The sequence below is a fragment of the Schistocerca gregaria genome, chromosome 3, assembly GCF_023897955.1.
Source record: "Schistocerca gregaria isolate iqSchGreg1 chromosome 3, iqSchGreg1.2, whole genome shotgun sequence".
In the NCBI taxonomy this organism is placed as follows: domain Eukaryota; kingdom Metazoa; phylum Arthropoda; class Insecta; order Orthoptera; family Acrididae; genus Schistocerca; species Schistocerca gregaria.
The window spans coordinates 215058313-215073246 of record NC_064922.1 but is presented as its reverse complement, the minus strand read 5'-3'; the positions used below and the strand labels follow the sequence as shown (position 1 = coordinate 215073246).

At 43.7% G+C, this 14934-nt stretch overlaps 1 protein-coding gene across 1 annotated transcript in view; it reads left to right on the top strand.

Annotated features, from left to right (window-relative positions):
• The window catches only part of LOC126354525 (uncharacterized), a 1077765-nt gene that overhangs the window by 665335 nt on the left and 397496 nt on the right, over positions 1–14934 (top strand). The gene's annotated exons all lie outside the window — the stretch shown is intronic.

Below are 14934 nucleotides of genomic sequence, written 5' to 3'. Positions count from 1 at the left end.
CACACTGTTATTGAAGAACCGCGTGCAATCTGTCGTGCAATCACCTCAGGATTGTGAGCTATAACAGCCTTAACAGCATTTTAGTTGTCGTTGTTACTTGCTGTATTTGTACACCGACGCTTGCTGGTTGTCGAGTTTGCGTATTTCCGTGAGACCTGTGTTGATGTTGAAATGGTGCGACGCGAAGAACGCCGTTGATCCAGGTAGCGTTGAGTGTGTACATTTCTATGATATTCACCGTAAATTAACATCTTATGTAATTTTTCTTCATTACCGAAGACTGGCTGATTGACGAGAGGACGGTAAATGCCAGAAGTCACATCGCAACAGGGAAAACACGTGCAGAAAGAACGTGATGTGCGTCACTGTTTTTCTGTTTGACACTGACAGCAGTACAGCAGTACCTGATGGGAAACACTAGAAGGCTGACCAGTGTAGGCAACAGGACGGTGAGGTAACTCTTGCCCCTGGCCATTAAGACAGAAATGGCGCCGTGTTCTCATCCCCTAAAACGGGAGTCTCGAAACATTTTGGAATAAGAGCTACATTGGCTCATCTACTAAGTCCGAACAGTCATGACCTAGTTATAGTCAAAGCTTACTTGAGGCCTGATACCATAGTAACGCTCGGAAGTTCTTGGTACAGTTCAAAAATTTTCGTAACGCTTACCACTGCTAGCAATCCTTACGAGCAGACTCTGACTTTCACTGCAGTAGTCATTACGAAATGAACTCTTTGTTGTTTGGCATTGACTTGTAGCCTTAGTTTAACTTCATATACATTGCTCCACATAAATGCCGCTCGTGGAGGTCGTTGTAACATGCTTTCAGGTAACCTCGTAACTTCAGTGCGACTTTAACATCACAGTGGTCGGAACTTAGCGCGAGCTACATGTTCTATCTTCACTGCGGAATATCTTTCCACTGCAACATTCCTCGCCACGTGGGGGCCATAGCTGTTAGTTGTTACCTCTTTGTACACTGCGGTCACCGCTGGCATGGCTCAAGAAAAATTGGACAGACTATAAGGCGTCCTACCAACAGACTCTAATGTAATTACGAGCAAATTTTCGCTTCAGAACTAGGCGATAATTACGGCACGTATGTCACAGGCTCTGGTCGTACATACGAAGCGTGTACGGATCATTTCATTGCTGCGATGATAGCCGAAGTGCGTTTTGTAATTTCCGTAATCTTACGACTACTTCCGACAACGCTAAACCCGGTGATGTCTTCTGGAAAGTAGAGAACGCAAGTGCAGATTGAAGATACAGCGTGCTTAACAGTGAAAATATAAACTAAATTAAAAATGTGTTAAAGAAAAATCCCTTACAATTCCTTACTCGGAGCCATTGGTCTTAATTCTGTTAACTGTTATCAATTTGATTTGAACTTATGTGTCTTTTGTGTGGATTTGTGTAAATATGGAAAATAAATGGAAGATAGTCAACACAGAAATTTTAAAGAGCAATTGAGGCATCAGTATTTCTTGTTTAAGAAACGTAATAAAGCTACACTGAACCGCCAAAGAAACTGGCATAAACATGCTTATTCAAATAGATATTTTAACAATACGGCGCTGCTGTCGGCAAGGCCTGTATAAGACAAATGTCTGCTGCAGTTGTTAGATGGGATACTGCTGCTACAGTGGACGGTTATCAAGATCTTTGTGAGTTACAACATGGTGCTATAATCGGCCCACGAGCAATGGGGCACTTCATCTCAGAGGTGGCGACGAAGTGGTCATTTCCTCGTACGACTATTTCACGAGTTTACCGCGAATATCGAGCATCCGGTAAAACAGCCAATCTCCAACATCGCTGCGGATAGAAAAAGGTCCTGCAAGAACGGGGCCAACGACGACTGAAGAGAATCGTTCTGCGTGACCGAAGTGCTACCCTTCCACTACTGCTGCAGATTACAATGCTGGGCCATCAGAAAGTGTCAGCGTACGAACCATTCCACGAAACATAGTCGTTATGGGCTTTCGCAGCCGAAGGCGCACTCGTATACCTTTGATGGCTACACGACACAAAGATTTACGCCTCGCCCGGGTCCGTCAACACCGACATTGAACTGTTGATGACAGGATACATATTTTCTGGTCGGTCGACTCTCGTTTGAAATTGTGTCAAGTATGGTTATGGAGACAACCTCAAGAATCCATGGACACTGCACGCCAGCAGGACCTGTTCAAGCTGTTGAAGCCTCTATAATGGTGTGGGGCGTGTGCAGCTGATGTGGTATGGTAGCCCTCATGCTTTTAGATAAGACTCTGACAGGTGACACGAACTTACGCATTCTGTCGGATCACCTGCATGACTTGGGCAACTCCGGCAGGACAATGCGACATTTCTCCATTTCCAGAATTGCTACAGAGTGGCTGTCGCAACACTCTTCTCAGTTTAAATACTTCCACTGGCCACCAAAGTCCCCAGACATGAACGTTATTGAGCACATCTAAGATGCTTTACAACTTGCTGTTCAGAAGAGATCTCCACCCTCTGGTACTGTTACGGATTTATGGACAGCCCTGCGGAATTCACCCTGGTAATTCTCTGTAGCACTACTTCAGACAATATTAGAGCCCATGCCACGTCGTGTTACGGCACTTCTGAGTGCTCGACGGTTACCTGCACGATTTTGGAAAGGTGAGCCAGTTTCTTTGGCTCCTCAGTCTATGTGTATATTTTGCAGTGAAACAATATCAGCTCTCAAATAATACAATATAAAACGCTGTTGAACATTCCCATTTAGTGGAAGCCAACGGTTAGACACACCCTGTTTTGAAACGCGGTTTGATATCTCAGCAAATTTTGTTTAAGAAAGTAAATGCTGAACAAGTATGACCACCCCATGCTAATTTCCATGTGGGGCACTCAGTGGCAAAACATCGAGAACTGCCGCAAAGTTAATAAAGGACTCCATGAAATCAGCAGTTGAAGAAATTTCTCAAGAAAAAACTAATTTATTTAAAAGCTTTAGATAGGCGGCAAACATCATGACTTGAAGAGTAAACGACATTTCTTAAAACATATTTATTCACTTGTCGGATAAAACTCGACATCTGGAATCGTTGTCTTTGGCTCTGGATGTGTCAACAGATGTTTTAGATGTTGCAAAAGTATTAACTTTTGTTTGAGAGATAAGGGCATAAAGAGCTTCTTAACATCCATGGCATTTACGGAAAAGTTACGGGAGGAGAAAATTTTAAAAGAGTAGAAAATGCGGATCAGAGAAACAAAGTTCGGTGGAAGAAAAAAAGTACTCGCAAAAAATGTGTGAAAAAAGTAAAAGTGGCGTTGTTCTTGCGTCAAAAGTGGTAATAAATGACAGTGGATCACAATTGTGAATCTTGTAGTCCATCATTCATCAACAATCTCTATGTGTGTAGATATTGAAATATCTCAGAAATGCGTTCATTATGCTAAGTTCCTCGTAAATTTCTCTAGACACTTAAATGACTGAACCAACATCAAACACCTTCTCTGTCCGTGACGTTTCATTTAGTTTCCTATACCCCTTCTGGCCGATTCAAGTTTTCCGTCAGGACGTATAAAACCGTAAACAGTGTCACTACTGGATGACAATACACAGCTAATCTGTGAGGCATGGTTTCGATAAGTTCTTGGTGGGATTCCAGAGGTCCGTGGCGCTACGTTTCCATGAACAGGTCACCCACATACCGTAATTTACCACACCAGTACTTGAGAAAGGAAGTAAGAGTAATCCGCTGACATACAGACTCGTATCACTGTTCACTGTTTGCAGTACGATTTTGGAACATATTACGCATTCGAACACTATGAACTAACTAGAATAAAACGATCTAATGACACACAGTCTGTTTAATCCTGCCTTGACGTCAGATATGTGGGGTGTAGGAAGCCTGCCTTCTCAGATCGCTAGGCAACGCTCAAACAAATCGTATCAATGAGTTTTAATAGTTAACTTTGCCAATAACGCGTGTTACAAGCCAAGGACGAAATCCAAATAAGAAATCTATTCAGCATATACAATTCCTAATACAAGTGCAGTAATACAGTTCACTCTTCTATTCAGGTCGTTATTCGTGAAGCTTCTGTAGAACTGGGCTGCGGCCTACTTCTTTTCATTATTGCTATTTCGAAACCCTTTCAATAAAGATCGGCATGCAGTGGCCTATCTACGCGGCTCTTCGGCCATAGATAAAACAGACAGTAAAAAGAGAAGACGGAAAATGTCAAACATGATGGATAAAAACGGGAGACAAATATTTACATCATAAAGCCGCTCACAGGCTCACTGTCCGGATAAAAAACGTTCATAATTGTACACAAACGGAGAAGACAGAAATCACATACGTGAACGGTGGAGCACAAACGGAGGGACACTTAAGCTCTAACACAAAGACACGTGCAAGCACTGGGGACGGTATCCAGTGCACGAAGATTCACTGTTCACACACAAAGCTGGGGACCTGCCAAAGGGAAGAGGTGCGGGTAGGAGGAAGAGGGGGAGGGTGTTGATGCCAGTGGCAGAGGAGGATTGAGGGGGAGGGGAGAAGGTAGCGGGGTAATGGAAGCCAGGGGGGAAAGGAGGGAGGGTGGAAGAGAGGAGGGAGAGGGGGGAGAGAGGGTACCCTGGGGGAAAAACACAGAGGGAGGAAGGAGAGGATCAAAGTTTGTAGGAGGGGTAGATGGAGGGGATGAGGGCATCATCAGGGAGGGGGAGTTGGCAGAAGCCACCTTGGGCAGGGGTATGGAGTGTGGAGAGATGGAGAGCGGGTGGGATGTGGGAGTAAAGGTGCAGCAGTGGTTGAAGTGGGAAAGGATGGGAGAGACAAGCAGGTAAGGGGGATCAAGTTTGTGGGAGGTGTAGAGGATCCGTATCAGTTTGAGGGCAAAGATGTGGTTTGGTAACGGAATTAGGTCATACAGGATCTGAGTGGGGGAGGGGATGCAGATGCGATAGGCAAGGCAGTACGCATGGTGTTCCAATATTAGAAAGGATTTGTAGAAGATAGGCGGAGATCCAGGTGGGTTCGGCTTAGCAGAGCTGTGTGGTGGATTTATAGGTGTGGAGGATGGTGGAGGGGTCCAGACCCAATGTGCAACCAGAAATGATCTTGAGGAGGCGGAGGCAGGAGTGTGCCTGGGTTTGGATTGTCCAGAAATTGGGGGAGGGGGCTCCTGGAGAATTGACAGTCAAGGGCAACGGAAAAAGCATGTGAAGTTCAGAAGAACGCGAAATCCCGAAGAAGGGTTAAAACTTACAGACGCGCGAAATTTTGCACGGACTTCGATGCCAGATGCCTTTAATAGGTTCCACAACGAAACATTGCCTCGAAATTTGGTAGAAAATCCGAAGAAATTCTGGTCGTATGTAAAGTACACAAGCGGTAAGACGCAGTCAATACCTTCGCTGCACAGTGCCGATGGTACTGTTACCGACGACTGTGCCGCTAAAGCGGAGTTATTGAACGCAGTTTTCCGAAATTCCCTCACCAGGGAAGATGAATGGAATATTCCAGAATTTGAAACACGAACATCTGCTAGCATGAGTTTCTTAGAAATAGATACCTTAGGGGTTGCGAAGCAACTCAAATCGCTTGATACGGGCAAGTCTTCAGGTCCAGATTGTATACCGATTAGGTTCCTTTCAGATTACGCTGATACTATAGCTCCCTACTTAGCACTCATATACAACTGCACGCTCACCGATAGATTTGTACCTACAGATTGGAAAATTGCGCAGGTCGCACCAGTGTTTAAGAAGGGTAATAGGAGTAATCCATTTAAATACAGACCTATATCATTGACGTTGGTTTGCAGTAGGGTTTTGGAGCGTATACTGTAATCAGACATTATGAATTACCTCGAAGGAAACGATCTATTGACACGTAATCAGCATGGCTTCAGAAAACATCGCTCTTGAGCAACGCAGCTGGCTCTTTATTCGCATGAAGTAATGGCCGCTATCGACAGGGGATCTCAAGTTGATTCTGTTTTCTAGATTTCCGGAAAGCTTTTGACACCGTTCCTCACAAGCGACTTCTAATCAAGCTGCGGACCTATGGGGTATCGTCTCAGTTGGGCGACTGGATTCGTGATTTCCTGTCAGGAAGGTCGCAGTTCGTAGTAATAGACGGCAAATCATCGAGTACAACTGAAGTGATATCAGGTGTTCCCCAGGGAAGCGTCCTGGGACCTCTACTGTTCATGATCTATATAAATGACCTGGGTGACAATCTCAGCAGTTCTCTTAGACTGTTCGCAGATGATGCTATAATTTACCGTCTAGTAAGGTCGTACGAAGACCAGTATCAGCTGCAAAGCGATTTAGAAAAGATTGCTGTGTGGTGTGTAAGGTGGCAGTTGACGCTAAATAACGAAAAGTGTGAGATGATCCACATGAGTTCCAAAAGAAATCCGTTGGAATTCGATTACTCGATAAATAGTACAATTCTCAAGGCTGTCAATTCAACTAAGTACCTGGGTGTTAAAATTACGAACAACTTCAGTTGGAAGGACCACATAGATAATATTGTCGGGAAGGCGAGCCAAAGGTTGCGTTTCATTGGCAGGACACTTAGTAGATGCAACACGTCCACTAAAGAGACAGCTTACACTACACTCGTTCGTCCTCTGTTAGAATATTGCTGCGCGGTTTGGGATCCTTACCAGGTGGGATTGACGGAGGACATCGAAAGGGTGCAAAAAAGGGCAGCTCGTTTTGTATTATCACGTAATAGGGGAGAGAGTGTGGCAGATATGATACACGAGTTGGGATGGAAGTCATTACAGAAAAGACGTTTTTCGTCGCGGCGAGACCTTTTTACGAAATTTCAGTCACCAACTTTCTCTTCTGAATGCGAAAATATTTTGTTGAGCCCAACCTACATAGGTAGGAATGATCATCAAAATAAAATAAGAGAAATCAGAGCTCGAACAGAAAGGTTTAGGTGTTCGTTTTTCCCTCGCGCTGTTCGGGAGTGGAATAGTAGAGAGATAGTATGATTGTGGTTCGATGAACCCTATGCCAAGCACTTAAATGTGAATTGCAGAGTAGTCATGTAGATGTAGATGTAGGGTGACACCAAGGTACATGATGGTGGGGGTGAAGTGGATAGGATGGCCGAAAAAATCGAGGAGACGGAGGAAGGGGTGGTTTTACTTACAATGATCACCTGGGTCTTAGAAGGATTGATCTTGAGCAACCACTGGTTACATCAAGTGGTGAACTGGGCTCCACCCTATCGGTTCTCTTCGCCTAGATGCCGCTGCTGTCGCGTTTTCTTCCCAGAAAGGGGTCGGTCTGCGTGCTTTTTTGCTGACGACTTCTTCACATTCCTCACTGCTCTCTCGTTCCCTACTGGCGTACCGGCGCTTGACTTAACGCCGTAGCACAGTCATTATGGATTTAGAAAATATTGTTCTTGTGAGACATAACCCTCTCTTTATTCTCCTGAAGCAATGAGTGACATCGACAGGGGATCTCATATTTCTTCCAGAATGTTTTTGACACCGTTCTTCACATGAGACTTCTAATCAAATTGCTTGCTTTTATAGTATTGTCTGAACTGCTTGACTTAATCCATTATATCCTGTCAGTAACATCACAATTGTTATGCCCAGACGATATAACTTTCGTCTGGTTGTAACTGTGGGTTCTGTGTTTTCTCCAGGCGAAGGCTCTTCAATCTAGAACACACAGAATATTAGTGCACTTCATTACATAAATGAATAAAACATATACCTAACTTTGATACACTTATCTGCCACAGGACTACAGGATAATGTACAAATATAATTGACTATGAAAGTATCGCTTTATGCTCAGATTGACAAACTGTTGTCTTGAAGTACAATGTTCAGCATTTATTATATTACAGGTTCGTCTGCAACTTAAACAACTGTCTTTGTCCTAGACGAAGATGTTCACTGCTATAGGTAAGATCTAGAACTTCAGTTCAGCTCTTTCATGTTCTGCACTACACCGACCTGAGGGTCAGTTAGCTGTTATTCTGTGTTGTCGACTCGCATTGGCGACTTTGGTGTGGCACCACTATCTCTGGACTATACCACAACAGTTCTTAGTAATCGACGGAAAGTCATCGTGTTAAACAGATGTCATATTTGACGTTCCCCAAGGAAGTGCAATGAGTCCTTCCTATTCTTAATCTATAGAAACAGATTAGAAGATGATGTGAGTAGCCATCTTAGATCTTTTGCCGACTGAGGTGTCATTTACCATCTAGTGAAGTTACCAAATGTTCAAAAACAAAAGGAGAATGATTCAGAGAAGATACCTGCATGGTGCATAATGTGGCAGTGGACGCTAAATAACGAGAAGTGTGAGGTGATCCGCATGAGTATTAAAAGTAATCCTTTGCATTTCAGCTACACAATAAATCACTGAAAATCAAAGTCTGTCAGTTGGACTCAACACCTAGGAATTCCAATTACACACAACTTAAAAATTTAATAAAATGTTGGGAGGAAGGCGACCGATTGACTTCGTTTTGTTGGCAGAACACATAGATGATGCAACAGATTTGGTTCAAATGACTTTGAGCACTATGGGACTTAACATCTCAGGTCATCAGTCCCCTAGAACTAAGAACTACTTAGACCTAACTAACCTAAGGGCATCGCACACATCCATGCCCTAGGCAGGATTCGAACCTCCGACCGACCTGCGACCGTAGCGGTCGCGCGGTTCCGGACTGAAGCGCTTAGAACCGCTCGGCCACCAGCGGCCGACTGTAATAGATTTACTAAAGTGTTGGCGTAAACTACACTTGTAAATATTGGCGTAACCTATATGGTGAGAAATTATCATCGTCATAAAATATGAGGAATCAAGAGTTTGCACGGATACATTTTAGTATTTTTCCAAACGTGGAATGGATACCTTTGTAAATATCCCCCAGAGCATACTAGTGCACCACCACCTGACTACTTTCTTGACGCAGATCGTGTTTCGAGCAGCTGTTCACCTGTATGATAACTTATCCGCACACAGCCATAGACCTGGTGTAAGAATAAACGTGATTCATTTATTCAGGTGACTCGTTTCCGTTGATCCACCATTCAAACCTAATGACCCAGTACACGCTGGCATAGCAATAGACGATGTCGTTGAGTCAACGTAGTCCAGTGCAGAGTCGCATGTGCGGTGAACGATTTGCTTGGATCACTTTTGCTTACAAGAGAATTGAGTGTCTAGAAAATGGTGATGCTGGTCGCCTATCCGCATGCTACTGCCGTCAGTATTTATGGACAGTCGTTGAATAACGGTGAAACCACAGGTAAGCGAGAAATCACTGGACGTCATATATATATATATATATATATATATATATATATATATATATATATATATATATATGTGTGTGTGTGTGTGTGTGTGTGTGTGTGTGTGTGTGGGTCTTTGCCTCTGTGAGTTACGAAGTTATAGCCTTCGGAAATATTTATTGCGGTAGGCCACCGTGAGAAAAGTTACACTGTCTGCGGAGGTACGAACATAGTTTAATGTGTTATTATCCAAAGAGTTACAGCAAAAACGTACAATTTTTTAAACGAAACAATAGTAGTTTCTATGTTGCACTGGAATCAGTAACACCAGCTGTGAGTACATCAATTTAAATAACATTCCTATTACTTTTGTTTGGAAGCTACAACTCTTCAAAGTTTCAGGGTCAGGCACCACACACGCTGCGCCTTCTAAATGTGGTGCGTCGCTGGTATCACGGAGCGAGAAGCTACTTCGATGCGCTGTTAGACTGCCGTATACCCGACAGCTCGAGCCACACGAACAAACGAGGCTGAATATGCCACAGTTACTGACATTGGATGAAGATGGCATATGCGAACAACGAGTACGTTGACATGTCGCTGATGCTCAGCGAGTACCGACACGATGCCACTGAAGCAGCCATGGCGTAAGCCGTGAGATATCCTAGGCGAAGAGGTCTGGCACCATCACGTTCATACGTGCCGAACAACAACTTAGGGAGACAGGCAGATGGTAAGGCACCGCAGTAACAGACGAAGAATTGCAAGAAGTGAGGGGGCGGAGGTGTTAGTTTTAGCTTCAGTACACCACGATCCTAATGTCAGCTTACGAACCGTTTGCTGCAGTAGTTGGTGTCAGTCTCACATCTGTATGGCGTATAGTACACGGCCACAGGTTTCACCCGTACCGTCTGTCACTAACCAAGGTGCTGCATATGAACGATTTCCGTTCTGTGAATGGGCCATGTGTAAATTCAAGCTGGAGTATTTACAAGGTTCTCTGATGAGTCCACGTTCGCATATTATGGTGCAGTGAATCACCATAACGTGCAATACTGGGCCGCACACAGTCCTCGGTGGGTACGACCTGTCAACCGTCAACGTAGGTGGTCTATGAATGTATGGCGTGGAATCCTTAGGGATGAAATCATCCGTCCACACTACTTCCCCAGTACACTGGCAGGTGAGTTATATCTCGCGTTTCAGTCGATAGTTTGGGTGGTCTTCTTGAACATGTGTGTCTACACACGAGGGTCCATATGTGGATGCAGCACGATCGTCACCCAGCCAATTCTGCGCGTGCAGTTCTGGAAGTACTAAACAAAAGATTTGCAAGAAGGTGGTTGGGGCGACATGGTCCTAATTCATAGCCCGCAAGGTCACCTGATTTATCAACATTAGATTTCTTTTTGTGGAGATATCTAAAGGATCATATTATGTCACTGAGCTCACATTCCCATATAATATAAACGGCGCATCGAGGACGCATGTTGCACCGTGACACCGGCGATGTTACATCTCGTCCGCAGATCCTTTAGAAGGCGCTTTGCATTGTGCATTCAAGAACATGGACAAACATTTGAACATCTCATGTAAATCAAGTTCCCATCGCCAGAACATTTATCACCCACCCCACAGCAATGTATTATGTACAGCGTGTGGTATTTGACCCTTTGAAGGGTTGTAGCTCCCAGACTAAAGCCGGACGGTGTGGCCATTTGGTTCTAGTCGCTTCAGTCTGCAACCGAGTTACCGCTACAGTCGCTGTTTCAAGTCCTGCCTCGGGCATGGATGTGTATGATGTCCTAAGGTTAGATAGGTTTAAGTAGTTCTCTAAGTTCTATGGGACTAATCACCACATATGTTAAGTCCCAGAGTGCTCAGAGCCATTTCAACCATTTTTGAACCCAGACTAAAAGTGATAGGAATGTAATTTAAATTGGTTGTATACACAGCTGGTGTTACTGATTCCAGTGCATGATAGACACAATTATTATTCCATTTTAAAAATTGTATCTTTTTAATGTAACTCTTTGGATAATAACACAGTAAACTACGTTCATAAGTCCGCAGACAATGTGATGTTTCTTATGGTAATCTACCGCAATAAATATTTCCGTCGTCTATTACTTAGCCACTTGCAGAGTCAAACACATTTAGTGATATACCCTATATATGAGAGGGCCGGTTGTGTGAGTCAAAACAAGCATGTCGCACTTAGCAATACGTGTCTGTTGTATTCTTTGGCGTGCGGTGCAAGGAGTCGTTGAAGGCGTAGCGCACCACCAGGAAGGTAGGGATTCAGCATACCATTCGAGCCGTCATGGTAGCAGGTCTGTACGGAAACAATTTCAATGTATTTGTGATGTCGGTTTGAAGTCTTACGAACTTCGTAACACTCTGGGTTTTCCGGCCCTTAGTAGGACGTGAAAGCGTTGCTTTTGGCTGTACAAAAACCCGATTCAGAGCTGTTGCATACAAGGCAGCACCTGTGCAATTTGTGGAGTTTGGTTTGTCTGCGTCAGTTTGTCATCAAACGGGAAAATTCTCGTGTTTGTTACTGTGTGGAGCGGACAGGAAAGGATTGTTCATCTACGGAGAAAAGGGTAGACATGCACTGTGCTTACCGGCCAGCAGATGGAAATGCTCACGGTGCCCAATCTTTTGTACGTTCGGCGGTTGCTGAATAGTTCAGTGCCAGATTCATGCATATTACTGCCATCCACAGGTCCCTACGAGAGACAGATTCACTTGAGGTACTTTGTCCATAGGCGCATTCTCGTAATGGCTCATGTGCATTTAAGGTCTAATTCGAAACCCGCTGCATTCACTTTGTGTTACAGGTACGAAGGGCGACGGACACAGAAGTCAACGCACAACACACAATGCGTACACCAACGCTTCAGGAGGAGAGGTTAGCACTGCTTGAAAACTCAGTCCCCACAACCCCGCGCCGTGTTACACGGAGAATGGGTGCAAGACATTTTAAAACTTGGCGTATGATGATTTGCTCCACTACCACCATCAGAACGTTCACGCCCTTATCCCAAACGATTTTCCTCGTAGAATTGAATTCTGAAAGTGGTTTTAGCAAAGGTGTGTCATTCGGCCGAACATTCCGATCCGCGTACTTTTTACGGATGAGGCATGCGTTACACAAGGTGCTATGTTCAGCAGTCAAAATCAACACGCCGGCCAGAGTGGCCAACGGTTCTAGGTGCTACATTCTGGAACCGTGCGACCGCTACGGTAGCAGGTTCGAATCCTGCCTCGGGCATGGATGTGTGTGGTGTCCTTAGGTTAGTTAGGTGTTAGTTAGGTTTTAAGTAATTCTAAGTTCTAGGGGACTGATGACCCCAGAAGTTGAGTCCCATAGTGCTCAGAGCCATTTGAACCAATATCAACAAGTGTGGCCACGTAAAAATCTGCACGCCGCCGTTGATCGTGGTCACCAAGATTTATTTGACCAGCATTTGACTTAGTAGCGATCCGGTAACATGAATAGGGGACAGGGGTACCGACTTCCAGCGTCTTGTCTACCAGCAGTGATAGCTCTGCAAAAGGACAGCTCACGCAAAACAACAGGCGCGCTGTATGTTACAGCGGCGGAGGGTACATAGAGTGCTTACGCGCCCTAGTCGATATTAGGCAGTTAATAAACAACGTTACTCTGCAGTCGCCACTCAGTTTCCTATTCGCCGATTTCCACCAATGGCAAGCAACAAAGGAAACTATAATGGAAAAAGCTAATTTCCGCGAACGACAACAAGGAATGCAAAGACCTAACTCTTACAAGGAGACGGCACGACCGTAGGGTCGCGGATTTGCCCGAAATTTTGTGTGGTGAAAGAGAACCCCTAACACCTCACGTGGTTGAAATATTAGGACGAACTACCCGGAAAATCCTAGGAAAAATCTATCCAAAGATTCTTAGCTACGTTATGAGTATAAAATATTAGTCCATTGCCGAGCCGCCGTCTGGCGTAGATGGTTAGAAGTTGGGTTTCTTACGCCACGGGTCTTGGGTTCGATTCCTCCTTTGGCAATATTTTTTTCTTCCGTTTCATATTCTTTTGTTATTCCACCAGTTATTCAGAAAGTTTCTCAAACCTACATTATCTTTAACAAATTACTTACATTATTGAATAAAAACTATTTTCTTTTTGTCCAACAACACAATTCATGGCGGTGACTTCTCCATTTTTCATCATAAAGTATATGAGGAGAAACATTGGGTTTTTAATCGAAATCACAAAGTCGATAGGGAAACATTCAATTTTTATACATGTAATAATTATAAACAAGAACCACAGTGGTAATTATCGTAAAAGCAACCAAAGCAATAATTTTTGCCACATCTTGTGCAACATATAAAAGCAGATTCTTTACAGTCACAGGACGTTTGCAATAAATCTGTACAAAAAAATGCCCCATTAACATTTACGAAAATGTTTTAAGTTTCTGATAATTTTGAGGCAAACCAGGCATGTCTCGGAATATTGGTGACGATAATTGATGGTGAATCGTAGAATGAATTTTTATACAATCATCTAGGGAAGAAATTTCACGATTTTCCTGTAACAATGCTCTGCAATTTTGCAAGCGCATTATGATATTCTGAACTTGCTTCTAAAAGTAAAAATCTCAAGGTTGCACCAAAGAAGTGCATTTTGGAGGTATGACTTTTGCAGACCAAGTTGGCATATTTTCGTCATCTTGAAAAATTGCGCCATATCTCTCCGGATTCGCTTAACCTCCCCAAGAGTCAATGAGAAGTAAACATTTATTCTCCCCAGTGTGTTATTATAAAGTTCTCTGGCCAATAACATACCATCGCGAGAGCTTTCTTCCGAAGATGTCGTTCCATTAAATTATATTCCGTTAACAGCTTTTCATAATACACCACTGCGTCCTTGAATCGTAATTTTGATAGATCACTGTGAATGGATTGTTAATGAATTTCTTCTCCTATTCCAGAGGAGCCAGCGACTTCTTCAGTCGACATCTTTACCCTCCGGTCGGAAAAACACGTTGAAATTTTAAACAGGCACGTCTGTTCACGACGAAATCGAAAAACAAACAGCCGTTTACTTCTCACGGCTCGCGCACGGTTCTATTCGCATTTGTCCGTTATAATCCCAAGGGGACTTACAGTCCCTTTAAACCATGAAACCCCATAAAACGAAGTAGAACAACGAGCACGAATATTTTTCAGTAAATGAATAACTTTACGTTCTTGAGCTCAAATAATGTTTCAAAAATAATGTAGGTTTGAGAAACTTTACGAATAATTGGTGGAATAACAAAAGAGAACGAAACAGAAGAGAGAAAAAAGTGCCACAGGAGGAATCGAACACGAGACCTCTGATGTAAGTGTGCGAGCCCTAACGATCTAGGCCAGACAGCGGCTCGGCAGTGAAGTAACATTTTATACTCATAACGCACCTAAGAAACTTCGGATCGATTTTTCTCGGGATTCTCCGAGTAGTACGTCCTAATATTTTAACCACGTGAGGTGTTAGGGGTCCTCTTTCACCACACAAAATTTCTCACAAATCCCCGACACCACGGTCGTGCCGTCTCCTTGTTAGATCCAATGACAACACTCCTCCATAGTATGTAAGTAACCAAACTAGTGCTCATTCAACAGTTAGCAA